At 41.5% G+C, this 15,659-nt stretch overlaps 1 protein-coding gene across 1 annotated transcript in view; it reads right to left on the bottom strand.

The window, feature by feature from the left end:
* SLC14A2 (solute carrier family 14 member 2) overlaps window positions 1–15,659 on the bottom strand; it is a 495,750-nt gene that overhangs the window by 273,566 nt on the left and 206,525 nt on the right. The window lies entirely within an intron of this gene.

Below are 15,659 nucleotides of genomic sequence, written 5' to 3'. Positions count from 1 at the left end.
AAGCTGATCCATGTGATCAGCCTAAGGTATGGAGCCAAACATGTTATAAGCTTTCATCTTCCCCTTTCTTTAGGCCTTTTCTACGTTCTTGGTATGGAGAGCATTATGAGTTCATTGATAGTCTATGAGTATCTGTATGTATCTGATCGGCTACACGGCCAGCTCAATTATTTACACAGATTTGATTTTTGAGAAGGGAGCACAAACATTAGCGGTTTCAGAGAATATTTTCAAGGAAATGCAAGTAAGTAACAATATTGACCATAAACATTGCCTTGACACAGAACCACTGAACCAATGCTACCCATCTGAACTTCAGGACATTCTGTGGAACCTGTTGGCCTGGCACACTGCTCTCTAGGGCCCCAGTGCACTCTACTCCTACTGATCATACTGTGTGATTCCACAAATCAGTCATGTTTGTTCCCCAAACTTTTTTATGCTGGTTGTAGTTATAAGTACGTAATTTATTTAAGCATTACGCAAAACTGTGAAATAAGAATGCAAAGAGTGTTGTTTCTTTCATAAAAACCAAATGGATTGCTTTGGAAAAGTCAATAAATGAGAATTTGATTTAAAAAAAAAAAAGAACTTATGTGGGTGAGACATCTCTAAGAGGTTAGTTCAAATCATAAAGGTCTTGTTGAAGTCTAAATTCTCATTATTTGGAAAATATCTTTTAGGTTCTGGCTTTACTTTAAAGAAACCAAAACTAGATTATTTAAATTATACTTTCTGGGAATGGTTGGAGGGAAAAGATGATGCAAAACTTTAGTTAGAAGGACTTTACTCAAAGAAAAATCATTGGCCCTTCATGAAAATATTGGTAAATGAATGCACATTTACAAATCTAAACTAAAAAAAGCTTACTGTTTTTAATGTATGTTTAAAATAATTTGACTCATCATCAAACATTATTCCAGACTGTGTTAGATAAAATAAGCACTGGTCACACTCAGCACAGGTAAAAATGTTCCCAGAGTTTTAAGCAAAAAGGACAGTTCCTCTTCTGAATGCTAGAAGCTTACACATTCACTTGTGAGGTGCAAAAAACAGCCCTTTAGTGGGCAGTAGCCTCCAAGGAAACTTTCAAGGATCTTTACCTTCTGGAGTCTGCACCTTATATATAATTTCCTGCCTCATCAAAGTAGGCTGCCTTGTGAGACCAATAGAATATATACAGGTGGTATATATTCCCAAAGCCTGGGCCGTTGGGATTCGAGCTTGATATCTTATACTTTTAGTACTTACTGACACTGGGGGAAGCCAACTGCCCTGTTGCAAGGACACAAGCAGCCTTGTGGAGAGACCCTATGATTGAAGAACTGAGGACTCTTGACAATAGCCAGCACCAGTCTGCGTGCCACATGGATGAGTCACCTCAGAAGTGTATCTTCTAGCCCTAGCCACGTCTGCAGAGAACAGTAATCCTGGCTGTCATTAGACTGAAATTTCATGAGAAACCTAAGCCAGAACTATCTAGCTCAGCTGCTGCCAAATTTAGGACCCTCGGAAACGGATAGATGTTTGCTTATTATTATTTTTGTTTTGAGTCATTATATTTTGGAGAGATTTGCTATACAGCTTTAGATAACACACAGTTGCCCAAGCAGAACTGTTACTTCTAACCAGAAAGAGCCTGATGCTGAACACGGATAGCCAGGACACCCACTCTACTGAGAGCACAATGGACCTACTGCATGTGTCCTCGTGGGTCTTCTAAAATTAAAAAGGAGAAAAGGTTAAAAAGGTTCATTTTGAACAGCTTATAGGACAGAACCACTTCAGAAACCAAATGTGATCAATAGTTAGATGGTCAAGAGCAAGATAGAGTGAAGGGACATGAGAGAGGGTGGTTTACCCTTCTTTTTATACTTTAAACTTCAGTGACAACACATTATATCCCCCAACAGAGTCAAAGAGGGCTGTGCAGAATCCCAGGGATCATCCAGGTCAGGGTGTGCTTCATGAATCCGGGTTGTAGACACGAGTCTGTGAAGATTTTTCCTCCACATGGCATGTTCCTCTCATTGGTATCTAGCTATTGCACTCTGGGGTCTAACAGCAGTAATGCTCTTTGACAGACTGGTCAGAGCTTATTAGGCAATGGTCAACAATATTAGTCACTTCTTTCCTCTTCGCAAAACTCCTATTAAAACTTGAGACATCAAATGATAAGACTCTGGCTGTGTCTTTGATGCATTTGCTCACTGTCCTCCTACCTAATTGCTAAGCCATGGATACGAAGCATGCACCTCAGGAACCTCTGCCCACCTCTAATGCAGTACCTCAATGCCACCATCAAAGCGAAATCACCTCTTCTTTTCCCCCAGAAGTAAAAGAAGACTAAAAGGTTAGTTGAACAGAGACTTGAAGTAAATCTATCCTTTCAAAAGATAAATGTCTCTCTTCCTCCTTACCGGCCACATTGAAATTCTCCTATAGCTTTGATCAAATCAATATTCTGTTTAAGAACCTCAAATGACTCTCTAATGTCATCCAAATAAATGTCCAAGCATCTTTGGCTGACACTTAAGTAACCTTGGTAACAATGCCTCAAATATAGCCTGAAGGTACTTCTCGGGTTACCTCTACTCACAACTTAGGGACATGAATCCGGAGCCCCAGCACAAGCTGACTCTTCTCAGAACACAAACGACACTTCTGAGCCTCTTGCTTTCACTCTTGCCCTCTTCTCTCCAGTCATCAGCCTTATTTGATCACAGTCCCCAGCCTTCCACACATCCTTGGAGTCAAGCAGTTACACACACTGGGGGCCCCGCTCCCACGACAAAGCCAGTAACTGCTGGCACCTCCAGATTTTTATGTCACTCACTCTCAAGAGATTGGCTTCTCATTCAGTAGTGCAGCAGCTGCCCAGGTTCTGTTCATATTTTATCTCCCCTCCAAACTGGGAAGTGCCCAGAGGGTGGGAATCAGGTTTCGCTCATTGTTGTTTCCCACACAGCAGCTAGCAGTGTCCTTGGCATTTACAAGGAACTTAATATATATTTGATGAGTAAATGAATTACTGTGTTCCAATTACAACTCTATGTTTTTGCTTTTCTAAAACTCAGTCTATTGCCTGCCCCATGAATACATTTATTTCAAAGGGAGAATTGCAAAAAGACAAGAACAGAGATATGACATGGGATGGGTAGTGCCATTTCCCTGCATCGCAAATCTGCCCACCTAGGTAATTTTCATCTCCAAATCCAATCATTAACTTCATTTGATTGCACTGACTGCAGGTCTTTCTTATAAAAGGGAGTCTTAGATGACGAAGTCTGTGGCTACCTGGAAGGTATACTGTGATAAGAACTTTTAAAATGTCCTTCCTTCTCTAATCCATTCTTCAAAAAGCCGTACTTCATTGATTTCTTAAATTTTTCCTGTTGAGAGTCCTTATTTAGTTTTCTATGTAACTATCTGTAGGGGTGCTTAGTTGCTCAGTTGTGTCCAGTTCTTTGTGACCCCCTGGACTGTAGTCCTCCAGGCTCTTCTGTCCACAGGGATTCTCCAGGCAAAATACTGGAGTGGGTTGCCATGCCCTCCTCCAGGGAATCTTTCCAACCCAGGGATTGAACCCACGTCTCCCACATTGCAGGCAGATTTTTTACCAACTTAGCCACCCTGGTGGCTTTAGGAAGAGGCTACACCTATGATGTGATGATTATTAACTACAATAACAATGATGTAGGACCTGTAAGAAAGAAGACTCTGGGACCAGGGAAGTGCAAAAGAAGGGGTAAGAGAGAGAGGTCAGTAAAAATGATGAGTGTTAAAAAGACTGCAAACTACATTTTGGAGAATTTGCTGAAGTTTGGTCCTATCCCTAGTAGAATTTTACATGGCAACTCTTCATGGATCAGAAAATCTCTCTGCTGATGAATAACCACAATCCTGACATTTTTTTTTAAGCCCACCCACCCTCAGCTCTAATATAATTGCCTATGACAGAGAGCCGTCTCTATCCCTGTGATGTAATTATTTTCTTTCTGGGTCCTTCTTGTGGGTTCGTGCACACAAGAGCCTGTGCGTACATGCACACACGTGCTGTGTAGGCACAGAGACAGCTCATTGATCCTTTCCACCCCATTCATTTCCCTACTAATATGATACATCTGAAGCACACGTGGAATTTCCGAGTGTGTAGTCAAACATGAATCTGTGGAAAATAAATTAACCTAGTAAAATCCATTCAAATGATCAAATGTCTTGTAATTTGAGAGGAAAAAATAACTACTGGTTTTGATGGCAGCTTAAAATATCTTGTATATCTCATAAATAACAGGCTAGTTAAAATGCCTATTTTACTTACATCATGGTAACAAATTCTACATGACATTCCTAAGTTCTCATCCTTCTCTTGTTAAGCCCTCCCAATAGTAATAATGATAATAACAGTAACAACAATGGTCATATACAACAAAGAGCAAAGATCATTGGAAAGTTTTCTTCCTCCAAAGAGGAATTTTTGAATGGCTGCACTCTGAGCTTTGAATGCATTATGGTTAATTTCAGATTCCGGGGATGATTAACTCTGACTGGTGGAATAAAAGGCCACGACCAATTATTATTCAGAAAAATCCTGCTGTTTAGCCAAAGAGCGTACAGTGCAATCCAGTCCTTGATGTTCCTGTGATAAACGCTCACATGACAAGGTTATTTGGTGTAGAGCAGCCAGAGTGGTTGCTATGGAAACCTGTTCACAATGCTCATAAATCTGAGGTGTAGTTATCCTTGCTGTGTATGCAAAAAAAAAAAAAAAAAAAAGGGAAAGAGAAAGAAACCTACAAAGCCAACTCAAGCGGTTTAATTTACAGTGCTGCCTCAAAAAAAGAAAAAAATGGGCAAATGAATTCTAAGATAATAGACCTCTCCATATTATATTCTTTCACAATGCAGGCACTTAGGACTCAAACGCTCTCTTCAAAGCCAAAAAGACTTTTAAGATAATCATTATGGTAGAGAATATAGGTCATCATTAACACCAGGAGTGACAGAAATAAAAGAGGTGGTTAGAAATTCGAGTTTGCTGGCATCAATTGTTTTCCCTTGGCACAGTTAGCAATGCAAACAGCTGTTGACAGCGCATCAGAACAGGTACATTCGATGGGGAACAAATGGCTTTTTTAGTTTCTGCATCTCAGAAATGATGGGCTGTAAGTCTAAGAGGCCAAAGGTCAAGCAGACAATGATGAAATATCCCCCACAGACCCAATGTCAGGTGGTTCGATGTTAAGATCGCTCTGATATGGTTTCTCGGCCTCGATTTCAGTTCCACTCAAGCCCCATTAGAAATAAGGGCAGCCTATTAAACCAGCAGGCAGCAAGGCATTTCTCATCTCGGGTATAAGCTCCCTGGCCACCTGGCTCTTTGACCCCCTGTGGCTTATTTCAACCATTATCAGTTTTCTAAATAAAAATTGGGAAAGAGTTGAACCCTTTGAAGTGGCAATTCTTTAACACTTGGAAATGTGAGAGCCATTGACTCTGAAGCTATCTAGAAGGACAGAAAAGTCTAATCTGTTCATGGTCTAGTTTAAAATAAGACTAAAATTTGATTTATGCCATCTAATAGTGGAAATGGCTCAACTAAAGAGCTTTGATGGGAAAATTCAGTATGTGATCAGGTCTCAGATTATGCACACCTATCAGGGCTCTTCATAGTGTAGAAGAAACTACACATTGGCTTGGGCAACAACGGAAGTGCTCAGTTGTATAAAATTGTAGAGCATGATGATAGAAACACACCTGCTTCTGGGCCTCAATTCTGAGTCAAACTAAAGTTTCCCCAGTAGTCTGTGATGATGGGGACCAACAAGATAGGGAACTTATAAACTAATACAGAACCCTGAGCATGAGGATTCTGACCAAGACGTATATGGTAGCCACATGGCTGGTTCAGTTCAGACTCAGCAGGTACATAACTGATTTATAAAAATCTGTTCCACCCATATTTTAAAGAATCTCTAAAATTCCATTACTTAAACCAAAATCTTTTTGGTTTAAGACACACCATCTCCTTTTAAAAAGCCGGCACCTTTCACAGAGAGCTCAGCTCGATGTTCTGTGATGACCTAGAGGGGTGGGATGAGGGAGGCCAGAGGGAGGTTCAAAAGGGAGGGGATATGGCTGATTCACTTTTTTGTACAACAGAAAATAATACATTGTAGAGCAATTATACTTAAATTAAATTTTTTAATTAAAAAAGCTGACATTTGTGATTTGAAAATGTCTCATATTCTCACAAAGCTCTACAGTCAGGAAGTACTCATGGCCCTATTTGATAATAATAATATTAACTGTCTTTACCTGAGCCCTTCTTATGATTCACATAGGCATAATCTTTATTAATCATACTCTGTTAGGATAACAAAGGTTTTTCATCAATATAGTTAATATATGATCTCATTTGATCTTCACAAAACACAGAAGTAGGCATTATTATTTTATTATTCATAGATGAGAAAACTGTGGCTTAGGGACCAAGTTAAGCATCTTGCCCAAGTCACACAGCAAGTATGAGAAGTTAGGGGGACATGGCTCCAGAACTGCTCCTCCAAAATCCCACAGTTAACTACTGTAGCTCAAAATTAGCAGAAACAGAGAATCTCTGATCACTTTGCCAAATGATAACATTGAAAAAAACTGTCAGGTTTTGTAAAAGTACTGGGATTTTGATCAAAAATGTTACCTTAAAATTATGATTGATCCTTTACAAGCAAGGAGAGGAAAGAAGGTCTTACTGGAAGTCAGAGACTTGCATCTGAGTCCAGATGAGGAAAAAGAAAAAGGAAGGGAAGCAGAAGAATGCTAGCAGAGTACTGTTGTCTGAATATGGTTAAAATCAGGCAGCCCCTGCATTTACCTTCTCAACGTATTGCAACATAATTTTACAGGTTATTCAACAACTCTACAAGCTCAGCAAAGAAGCCCTATGGACAGAAAGTTTCCTTTCCTGGGGGCATAAACAGTTGAGTTTGTTGTTACTCTATTGTAGGGATTCTCTTCAACCAAATTGCCTAATAAAACTGTTTAACACACTTTCTCTGTAGACAACATTGGACAATAGAAACCAGTGTGCATCGTGACCACACAGTGCATGAGTTTTACCTCTCGCCCTGGACCTTAAGCTCCTTCACATGGACACACTGCTCTACTTATCTTTATCATTTGCTTAATGATCGGCAAAAGATACTTCAGAAAGATAGTAATGAACACAACACAACTTGATAAGCTGAGGATGGAAAGCCAGATTTCTGCTTTCTTTTGAAGAAAGTTTGGCAATACTGGCCCTAAAATTCTGACATGCAGCTCAGTAGCAGCTACCGCTTTAGACAGGGCTTGGCATGGTTCCACTTGGCCAACTCCAGGTGCTTACCCTACCACATGAATGTTTGAGTTTAAGAATCCTACACCAAAGAGATGAGAAACAGAAGGGCAAGAACTCCTGTCTTAGAAGTCTCAAAGCATTGTTCTACCACCTCAGGGTTGGCCATCCTGGCCATCCTGGCCATCCTGACTCTGATCATCACATGTGATTGATGCTGTGACTCCCATCCCACTCAGATGTGCTTCTTATACTCACAAAGAACAGTCTTCATGGCAAGGAAATTTAAGGGGTATGAGAAAAGGAAAAAATTCCTCTGGGGATGGACCTTCAGCTCAAATATAGAAGAAAAAGATTCTAAAAGCAGGCACTTGAGTCCCTTGCCCAGGTGAGCTGAGAGCAAGGGCCAAGATCCTAGTATCAAAGCTTGCATTTAGAATTATAAATTAGAGGACCTGAAAACTTTTTTGTTTTCTCACTTTTCACCTCTAGTTATTGCTAGTTTACTCATATTCAGGTCAAATATTCAAGCAACTAGAAGCTTAAAGCATGAGGAATAAAAATACCAATGGGTATACAGGGATTCCCCATGATAAAATATTGTTCCATATGGGGAAAAGGCCCTTCCTATACTGTGACCTTGCCAAACTTCCTTGCAAAGTTGCCATCCTAGATGTAAGACCTTGACCATACTCTGCAATTTTAATTCAGTCATTCAATAGTTTGTGCCATGTGAGGTTTAAGGCAGTGGGAGATGCAACAATGAAAAACGATGACAACAGTAACAAAAATACCTGTCCCTTGCTTTCAGGGGCACATACTCCATTTAGGGAGCCAGATGCTAGTCGATAATGTGTGATGAAGGGGAAAGGAGCTCTATGAGAGGGTCCAGATCTAGTCTTGTTTGGGAGTGTATGTGTGTCTGAAGGGAAGGATGTGTCCAAGAAAAGTTTTCTTGAGAAACTGACCTCTCAGGATACAAACTCAATAATCTTTGTGTCACCTGTGATGCCTGTTCCAGGACCTTGCACAAAATAAGTGCTGTGGACCCTTGCACCAGTGTTTCCACCCAAGTCTCCAAGCTAATTGGTCCTCATTTCTCACATAAAGCATCCTATCCTTTGGGTAGCCTTTACTGACATTCATCCTCCATCCTAGGCTGAGATCTCTTTGGTGGTCTTCCTGCATTCCCCATCCACCCACAGCACTGTAACATAATCATGAGATGAAGACTTGTCATCTCTGTTACTGTGACCTAATACATCCTGGGTGAATGTGTGCTGTGGAGTGGAAATCTGACTTTGGAGGACAGCAGAATTTGATCGCAGAACTTCCACAGGACTGAGGGAAACAGAGACTCTTGGGGGGGTACAAAGTATATCTTGTGTGCACCAGAACCCAAGGGAAAGGAGCAGTGACCCCACAGGAGACTGACCAGACTTGCCTTTGAGAGTTTGAGGGTCTCCTAAGGAGGTATGTGTTGGCAGTGGCCTGCCGTGGGCACTGGCAGCAAGGGTCCTGGGAGGTGTCTGTTGGCTTAATTCCTCTCGGAGGAATTCCTATGATATTAGCCCTATCATAGAACCTGTAGACTACAGGACTGGGTTGCCTCAGGCCACATAAACCAACAAGAAGGGAACACAGCCCCACTCACCAGCAGACAACTGGATCACAGATTTACTAAGCATGGCCCTGCCCACAAGAGCAAGACCTAGTTTCCCCCACAGCCAGTCCCTCCCATCAGGAAGCTTGCATTAGATTCATCCTCATCCACCAGAAGGCAGACAGAAGAAACAAGAATTACCATCCCACAGCTTCCAGAATGAAAACCACAATCACAGAAAGCTAAACAAACGATTGCATGGGTTACAAGCTTGAGTAACTCAGTGAAGTTATCAGCCACGCTATGCAGGGCCAACTAAGATGGACGGGTCATGGTGGAGAGTTCTGACAAAATGAGGTCCCCTGGGGAAAGGAATGGCAAACCGCTCCAGTATTCTTGCCTCGAGAACCCCATGAACAGTATGAAAAGGCAAAAAAGATATGACACCAGAAGATAAGCCCCCCCAGTGTCCAGTACCCTACTGGAGCAGAGCAGAGAAATAGCTCCAGAAAGAATGAAGAGGCTGGGCCAAATCAGAGATGGTGCTCAGTTGTGGATGTGTCTGGGGGTGAAAGTAAAGTCCAATGCTGTAAGAACAATATTGCATAGGAACCTAGAATGTTAATTCCAAGAATCAAGATAAGTTGGAGGTGGTTAGGCAGGAGATGGCAAGAGTGAACATTGAATTTAAGAGCTTGATTCTTTAGAACATTGATTTGAGGAATCAGTGAACCAAAATGGATGGGAATGGGTGAATTTAATTCAGATGACCATTATATCTACTACTGTGGGCAAGAATCCCTTATAAAAAATGAAGTAGACCTCACATAGTCAACAAAAGAGTGTGAAATGCAGTATTTGAGTGCAGTCTTAAAAATGACATAATGATCTCAGTTTATTTCCAAGGCAAACCATTCAAACCACAGTAATCCAAGTTTGTGTCCCAACAACTAAAGCCAAAGAAGCTGAAGTTGAATGGTTCTATGAAGACCTCCAAGACCTTCAAGAACTAACACCAAAAAAAGATGTCCTTTTCATCACAGGAGATTGGAATGTAAAAGTAGAAAGTTAAGAGATAACAGGCAGATTTGGCTTTGGAGTACAAAATGAAGCAGGGCAAAGGCTAACAGAGTTTTGCCAAGAGAACACACTGGTCTTTCAACAGCACAAGAGATGAAACTACACATGGATCATCACCATGGTCAATAACAAAATCATATTGATTATATTCTTTGGAGCCAAAGATGCAGACATTCGATACAGTCAGCAAAAACAAGACCTGGAGCTGACTGTGGCTCAGTTCATGAGCTCCTTATTGTAAAATTCAGGCTTAAATTGAAGAAAGTAGGGAAAACCACTAGACCATTCAGGTATGACCTAAATCAAATCTCTTATGATTATACAGTGGAGGTGATGAATAAACTCACGGCAAAGATCTGGTAGACAAAGTGTCTGAAAACTATGGACAGAGGTCTGTAGCATTGTGCAGGAGGCAATGACCAAAACCATCCCAAAGAAAAGGAAATGCTAGAAAACAAAGTGGTTTTCTGAGGAGGCCTTACAAAGAGTTGAGAAAAGAAGAGAATTGAAAGGCAAAGGAGAATGGGAGAGATATACCCATCTGAATTCAGAGTTCCAGAGAAGAGCAGAGAGAGATAAGAAAGCCTTAAGTGAACAGTGCAAGGAAATAGAGGACGACAACAGAATGGAAAAGACTAGAGATCTCTTCAAGAAAACTGGAGATGTCAAGAGGACATTTGATGCCGAGATGGGCACAATAAAGGACAGAAACAGCAAGACATAAGAGAAGCAGAACAGATTAAGAAGAGGTGGCAAGAGTACACAGAAGTATACAGAAAAGGTCTTGCTGCTGCTAAGTCGCTTCAGTCGTGTCTGACTCTGTGAGACCCCATAGACGGCAGCCTATCAGGCTCCACCATCCCTGCGATTCTCCAGGCAAGAACACTGGAGTGGGTTGCCATTTCCTTCTCCAATGCATGAAAGCAAAAAGTGAAAGTGAAGTTGCTCAGTCGTGTCCAACTCTTAGCAACCCCATGGACTGCAGCCTACCAGGCTCCTCCATCCATGGGATTTTCCAGGCAAGAGTACTGGAGTGGGGTGCCATTGCCTTCTCCGAAAAAAAGGTCTTAGGGACCCAAAAAACCACAATGGTGTGGTCACTCACCTAGGGACAGACATCCTGGAGTGTGAAGTCAAGTGGGCCTTAGGAAGCATTACTACAAAGCTAGTGTGGGTGATGGAATTCCAACTGAGCTGTTTAAAATGCTAAAAGATGATGCTGTGAAAGTGCTGCACTCAATATGTCAACAAATTTGGAAAACTCAGCAGTGGCCACAGGACTGGGAAAAGTCAGTTTTCATTCCAATTCTGTAGAAAGGCAATGCCAAAGAATGCTCAAACTCCCATACAATTGCTCTCATTTCATTCACTAGCAAGGTAATGCTCAAAATCCTTCAAGCTAGACTTCAACAGTACATGAACTAAAAAATTTCAGATGTAAATCTGGAATTGAAAAAGGCAGAGAAACCAAATTGCCAACATCCGTTGGATCATAGAAAAAGCAAGGGAATTCCAGAAAACCACCTACTTCTGCTTCACTGACTATGCTAAAGCCTTTGACTGTGTCTGACTTTTTGCAGCCCCATGGACTGTAGTCCACCAGGCTTTTCTATACATGGAATTCTCAGGCAAGAAAACTGGAGTGGGTAGGCATTCCCTTTTCCAGGGGATCTTCCTGACCCTGTGATCACACCTGGGTCTCCTGCATTGCAGGCAGATTCTTTACTGTCTGAGCCACCAGGGAAGCTCGATAAAGGGGAAGCTATGGCTGCATGAGCCAGAAATCAAACCAAGGCCTCCTGTGTGGCAGGCAAGAAATCCACCACTGAACCTCCCATGGACCAGGATCACAACAAACTGAAAAATTCTTAAAGAGATGCGAATGCCAGACCACATTATCTGTCTCCTGAGAAATAGATCTGTCTCCTGGTTGCAAAGAGTCAGACATTACTTACTGGCTGAACAACAATAAATTCCTGTACAGTCAGTGTATAGTACTTAATTAGGGGCTTTCCAGGCCAAGGCTATATATCGTCACTCTGCTTATTTAACTTATATGCAGAGTACAGCATGTGAAATGCTGGGCTGGATGAAGCTCAAGCTAGAATCAAGATTGCTGGGAGAAATATCAATAACCTCAGATACGCAGATGACACCACCCTTATGGCAGAAAGTGAAGAGGAACTAAAGAGCCTCTTGATGAAAGAAAAAGAGGAGAGTGAAAAAGCTGGCTTAAAACTTAACATTAAAAAAAAAAAAAACAAAGATCATGGTATCCAGTCCCATCGTCTCATGGCAAATAGATGGAGAAACAATGGAAACAGTGACAAACTTTATTTTCTAGGGCTCCAAAATCACTGCATATGGTGACTGCAGCCATGAAAGTAAAAGGCACTTGCTCCTTGAAAGAAAAGCTATGACAAACCTAGACAGCATATTAAAAAGCAGAGACATCATTTTGCTAACAAAGATACATCCAGTCAAAGCTATGGTTTTGCCAGTAGTCATGTATGGATGTGTGAGTTGGGCCATAAAGAATGCTGAATTCTGAAACACTGATACTTTCAAATTGTGGTGCTAGAGAAGACTCTTGAGAGTTCTTTAGACTTCAAGGAGATCAAACCAGTCAATCCTAAGGGAAATCAACCCTGAACTTTCAAGGATAGACTGATCCTCAAACTGAAGCTCCAATATTTGGTCACCAGATGCAAAGAACCTACTCATTGGAAAAGACCCTGATGCTGAGAAAGACTGAAGGCAGGAGGCAAAGGGGATGACAGAGGATGAGATGACTGGGTAGTATCATTGAAATCAGTCCTGAATATTCATTGGAAGGACTGATGCTGAAGCTGAAACTCCAGTACTTTGGCCACCTGATGTGAAGAACTGACTCGTTTGAAAAGACTCTGATGCTGGGAAAGATTGAAGGGAGGAGAAGAAGGGGACGACAGAGGAGGAGATGGCTAGATGGCATTACCAGCTTGATGGACATGAGTTTGAGCAAGCTCTGGGAGTTGGTGATGCACAGGGAAGCCTGGCGTGTTGGAGTCCATGGGGTCGCAAAGAGTTGGACGCAACTGAGTGACTTAACAGTAACAACAGGTAGCGCTAGTGCTAAAGAAGCCTCATGCCAAGGCAAGGGATGTTAGAGATGAGGGTTTGATCCATGGGTCAGGAAGATGCCCAAGGAGGGTATGGCAACCTGCTCCAGTATTCTTGCCTGGAGAACCCCATGTACAGAGGAACCTGGTGTGTGACTGTCCACAGCATCGCAGAGTTGGATATGACTGAAGCGACTTAGCATGCACAGTACCTAATTATACATACACATATAGACAATCAATTCTCAGCATTTGTGGGAGTTATGTTCTGTACAACTGCTGCAAACACTGACCTCGTGAATACCAAGCCATTGCTTCTAGAGTCAGTATAGAATTAGGTTCCTGAGAGTCTCTGGCCACATTTTTGTCAACTAATCAATACATAATCTTGTTGTGTGTTTTTCTATTTAAAGATAATATATAATACATATTAATCCATTAACATTGAACTCAGGGTCAATAGCAGTATATCACTCATGACTGAACAAAGCTTATCAAATCTGTAGTTTACCTGTCAGGCACATCACAGTTGTACTGCACTTGGAAGCACTAGACAGCACTGCACTGCTGTGTTGGGGGCTGTTTAAAATAGCAAAATCACCAAGGAAAAGCACAGAATGGAAAAAATATTTGGCACTAAATATATCACAAAAAGGGCTTCCCTGGTGGCTCACCAGGAAAGAATCCACCTACAGTGTGGGAGTTGTAGGAGACGTGGGTTCAATCCCTGGGTTTGGAAGATTCCCTGGAGGAAGGCATGGTAACCCACTCCACATTCTTGCCTGGAGTATTCTTCCTCTGTCCCATGAACAGAGGAGCCTAGGAGGCTACAGCTCATTGAGTCGCAGAGTCAGACGTGACTGAATCGACTTAGCATGGCACAGCACGACATATCACAAATAAAGGACACTTACTGTAGTATAAGAGCTAAAATAAGAAGACAGAGCATCACTTTGTTCCAGCTCAACTGGGAACATGCGAGCCCAGCAACGCAATCTGCACATGTCCTTGGATGACTGTGAAAGCGGGATGAATATTGATTTTGAGGCTGCAAATAAATTTTAGCTAGTAAGTGAATTAGCAAATATGGATCAAATGCACAATATATGTAATACATAGAAATATATCTATGTATGTAATTATATTCTTCAGCATAGGACCTTGCATCTAGTAAGTATCAGATAAATATTTTTTGAATAAATAAATTAGTAATATTTGTTACTCAATGTAGTAGACATAAAGGATTTTGGTTAAAAAAGAATCCATGTGTCATATGAGGTAATAAAATAATGCATATTTAGTAATAAAATGCTACCGAACATTACTTAAGGCTTCCCTGGTGTCTCAGTGGTAAAGAAACCACTGGCAATGCGGAAACCACAGGAGACATGGGTTCGATCCCTGGGTTGGGAGGATCTCCTGAAGGCCAGCATGGCAAGCCACTCCAGTACTCTTGCCTGAAATATTCCATGGACAGAGAAGCCTGGCATGTACAGTCCATGGGGTCTCAAAGAGTCGGACACGACTAAAGCAACTTAGTACGCACACTTGCATGAACATAATTTAATCTTTTGATTATGTGCCTCATTGATTTACATAAAGGCCATCCCAAATGGCCATGAAAGTTTATGCTATTCACTTAAAGTTAAATAATTTCTCCAGAATATATTGCTAATGAGGATTTGGGGAGAAAAAGCATAAGCAATTCTTCCTTTGATCTTTTTATTTCTTCGTTTTCATCTAAGAAGGATCCTGAAAACATTCCACTGGAAATCAAGGGATGGAAAGAAGGCTCGCTTTGAAGCTTAGTGGCTGGGGTAACTTGGGAAGAGGCAACGCCACCATCTGTAAATTTAGGAGTCTCTTTCTGTTTCATTTTCACTACCATAGATGCTAAGTCGTGTCTGACTCTTTTGTGAGCCCATGGACTGTCGCTCACCTGGCTCCTCTGCCCGTGGGTTTTAATAATTGATTGTTGAGTGAAGAATTATGGGTATCATAAGACTCAATAACAGTTTGATTTATATTTAGAAAACTAGAAACTCAAGAATGATTAAGGTAAGGGGAAGAGAAAGAGTAGAGATGAGGAGGCAGCCACAGGCCCTGACATGACTCCCAGAACCAACCGTCAGTGACCCTGGTTGATGATAATAAAACTAAAAACAGTATCGCACATATACATCACGCTTCTTGGTACTCAGGTAAAATATCTTAATCCTCATAACAACCAGACCATCCTATCAATATTTTAAGAATGAGGAAGGAAGCGCTGGATGTAGCTGTTGACTTCTGAAATCTCCCCTCTAGCTGCAGATGGAGCATGGATGGGACTGTGGATCCAAGTCCAGAGTCCTCTGCCTCCCCTTGGTGAGCTGTAAGGGGCTTGAACTAGAAGGGCTTGAACTCTGAGCCAAGCATTTCATGAGCAGAAGTAGTAGATATGTAAATAGCCAAGCAACTGGCCACTCAGAATATATTTGGTTAAATTCACAGACTCAGGGTATTGATTAAATAAATCTAAGGGGATAATGTCATACAG

This window comes from Ovis canadensis, chromosome 23 (genome assembly GCF_042477335.2).
Source record: "Ovis canadensis isolate MfBH-ARS-UI-01 breed Bighorn chromosome 23, ARS-UI_OviCan_v2, whole genome shotgun sequence".
NCBI classification, from domain to species: domain Eukaryota; kingdom Metazoa; phylum Chordata; class Mammalia; order Artiodactyla; family Bovidae; genus Ovis; species Ovis canadensis.
Note: the sequence above shows the minus strand (reverse complement) of the source record. Positions and strands in the feature narration are given on the sequence as shown.